A 3,712-nucleotide genomic window follows, 5' to 3' on the forward strand; every position below is an offset into this window, starting at 1 on the left:
CTGAACCATATACTGTATATAACTATATCAATGATATTAAAATGCTCACAATGATAATGCTAAAAAACATGTTAATGCCAAGCAGGTGTCATTTTTACTACAATTACCATCTTAGTTTAGCTACCTAGCGTGCTAACATTTGCAAATTTGGCATAAGCAGGAAGTACAGATGAATCTTCAGTTTTTATTTGTTTTGCAGGTCATCGTGGTATTGGACACATTTTGACCTGATGGTGGCAACAGACAAGAAGTCAGGGGATCACTAAAAGTTATGACAATTCATCCTAAGGGAAAAGTAAATGTGTGTACCAAATTACATGACAATCCATCCAATAGCTTTCACTTAAAACAAATGTTAAAAGTAAGAAGTCAGGGGAACAACAAAGTCGGGAGGATTCATCCTCTGGGGAACACGAATGTCTGCACACAACTCAATCTTAATCCAGAGCTGTTGAGATATTTCAGTCTGAGCTAAAGTGGTGCACCAAAAAACAGACACAGTGCAAGCTGCCACTGGTTTTGTTGTAGCAGATTGAGTCACAGCAGGGTGAAATATTGTCATAGTTTTCATGATTGTCCTGAGTTTTTAAGTAATTGACAGTTTGAAGTGACACTTAGTAGTAGTGAGATACAAGGAGATATACTAAAATAATTAAGCTCATTGCTTGGACACATCATCAGTAGTTGATAGCACAGAGGAAACTACAAGAAAGTGTAGAAGGCCATCACTAACAATGGTGTCATTTCACCCATTAAAGGAGTACTCAGGCAACTTTAAAAACACATTCAAAAAGTTGGGGGGCTCACAAAGGAAAGATTTTAGAAAAAGATCAATGGCAAAAACGTTGGATCCTTTATTTCCCATTGTGCAGCTTCAAGCATCTTTCATTAGACCCTCTCTGGACTGTAAATACACATCTTTTAAAACACCACAACCACAGACTGTAAGGCTTTCTGTTATAAAGTTGTAGTCTCTTAACCAATCACATATAACCCCAAAATCATAGGAAGAGACAGACATTATTCAAGTGTAGTCACAGGCCGAACATTGTACTCCTCATGAAGGGTGAGCTTGATGTGTAAAATCAGTGCACTGGTTATCAACCATTCCCTTCTGAAGACACCAAAACCAACAATGAATCTATCCTAATTTGATAAATATTGTCTGTGTAGCTACAGTCTGATGTAGAATAGTAGTAGTAGTAGTAATCCAAAAACTATTAAAAACACATTAAAGAGCAAGCGTGTGACAAATTCCTTCATTACAACTGATAATAATTGGTCAGGTTATCTCATACTCCAGCTGTTAAAAGCATTCACCTCCATTGAGTTTTCCGACATACTCTGGTTCAGGACAGTTAGTTCAGCCTACATTTATTTGACCAAAAATCTCCAGAAAAAGCTTCCAAAAATATTTACCCCATTTATTACTTTTACATTCATTTTTAAAAAAAGGAAACAAGGGAATCCATTTTAACACCTTTATGAAACCTAAAAAAGCACGTGTAAAACTGTCTGAAATGTCTGAAAACCACGTACGCTTATATCAAGAGATTTTTTCATGGGAAACCGCTTGTAAAGGTATGATTTAACAGTCGTTCTGGTTTAAAATTGAATAGGTTTTACACTTGATGTTATTGCAATTATTGAAATTGGGATAAGTGAGGAACACAGAATGCACTTGAACTCCTCTTGGGGTAAAACAGCTCATAGAATTGAAATAATTTCCCTCCACTGGGGAATATTGTTTCAATACAACAAACCCCTGGACTGCACACACCAACTTAAACCCTCACACACACACACACACACACACACACACGCACGCACGCAGAGCTTCAGAGAGCAGAGATATAAAGCTGTAAAATGCTGACAGGACAGAACAGCAGCTCTCACAGCCTCCATATCTACCACTTTAGAGATATTAGTACTACCAGCCATCATCACCAGCGGACCCACATTACATTTTCCCTACTACCTGCCTGACGGAGGCTCGACACAGCACAGTATGAGCACACATTGCTGGGGGTTTTTTCTTTTTAAAATGAGGACAATTTGATTCTGTTATTACAGATGGGGGCAGAGATTCCCTCAGTGGTCAGAGAACATTCATAATCAGCAGTTAGGTCTCCATCCGCCAACCTGAAGTAATTATTGTCTCAAGATAAAAAACGGAAAGCAGGGGTGATTTTTTTTTTTTAAGAAGAAAATAAACTAGAGATAGAAATGACCTTAATATTATTTCTCTCTCTCTGGGTTTTTCCAATAAGAGTATTCCATCGGAGGGTTTGATAAAAGGATTATGCAGCAAGCTTTATGGTGCCGGAGTCAAATCTGGATATGGAAGGAGAGCTGTTTGATTGAATAATTCTTGTTTCCTTTCTGCCAAGCTAGCAGTCCTCTTTGGGAAAAGTAAAAAATCAGCATTATGCCAGATTTACACATGTGCTCTGACTGTCTGTAAAAGTCCCTCTGCCTGTACTGTATGTCTGACTACCAGCTCGTCTGTCTGTCTGCATGCTGGACTGTTTGCACGTCTGTCTGGGAAGATGTAAAAACACAAAGTATTTCAGGCAGCTGACATTTTAAACAAGCTTTGTTACATAACACCACACTGGACAGTCCCACAAATGTTGAAATGGTACATCCTTTTTTTGGGAAAAACTGTGGTCCTCATGCACATCAGCATATAGGTTCAAGAGAACATGCACTTGGTAGCTCAAAAATCATACATTATTTCTCATAACATAAAAAGTCACAGTTTTATCTTATACGTGCAAGATAAAAAAATACTTGGGGGGGTTACCTGGGGGGCTCCAAAGTTATTATTTCACAAAGAATGTTTTAAAATGAGAACCAGAAAGACGGCTGCAATATTGCAGTTAAGACACACAGAGATCTGTGAGATGTTATGATCACACTGTTAATGTGCAGCTAGTACTGCAGTACTACTACAGCATTATGGGAATAAATATGTAAACTTGATTTTCCAACTTTGTGTCTCTTTGCATGTTAATTAACCCTGTTAATCTACTTCAAAACTTCCTCCTCTCTCAACAGGAAGTCAATGAGTGTGAAGGTCATTAACATAACCTTGAACATGTGTTGAGCATGAAATAAAAAAAACAAGACTCCCAAATATGTGAGCATTCACAACTTTAAAATATATTTTTGTTTATGTGCAGGGTAAAATAATATATTCACAACAACTTGAAACTAAACTAAAACATGTCAAATCAACTGCAAGATAAAGGAGAAAACAATCCTTCTGAAAAAAAATCTAATTCCATTATTGGATGAATTTTGATTTAAAACTGTTAAAATAACAAAGAAATGTTCATCTGCTGTTATCAGGCATCATCAGCAGGCAGAGCACGCTGTCATTCAGGCATTTGACCTCAGAGTTTAGTTATCATAACAGGGTTGTGACCTCATGACCTGCAGTCATTACTGCTGCCTCCTCCAATCAGCCCTCCAAAGCTCTGATAAAGCCCTCAGGGAAAAAACAGGCTGCCGGAATAGAGGTGACATTAGATTTATGTATGCGTGTGTGTTAGTAATATTACTGTGCATGCACGCCTCTGTGTGTGTGTGTGTGTGTGTGTGTGCGCGCGCTTTATCCTGTTTCTATACTTATGAGGACCAAGACATTGTCACAGAGATAGAAAGATGAGGAAAACCCACCAAAGCGACGATATTTTGATGCTGCTCA

Source organism: Morone saxatilis, unplaced genomic scaffold (genome assembly GCF_004916995.1).
Source record: "Morone saxatilis isolate NCDOM2014 unplaced genomic scaffold, NCSU_SB_2.0 Contig12, whole genome shotgun sequence".
Taxonomy (NCBI): Eukaryota; Metazoa; Chordata; class Actinopteri; family Moronidae; genus Morone; species Morone saxatilis.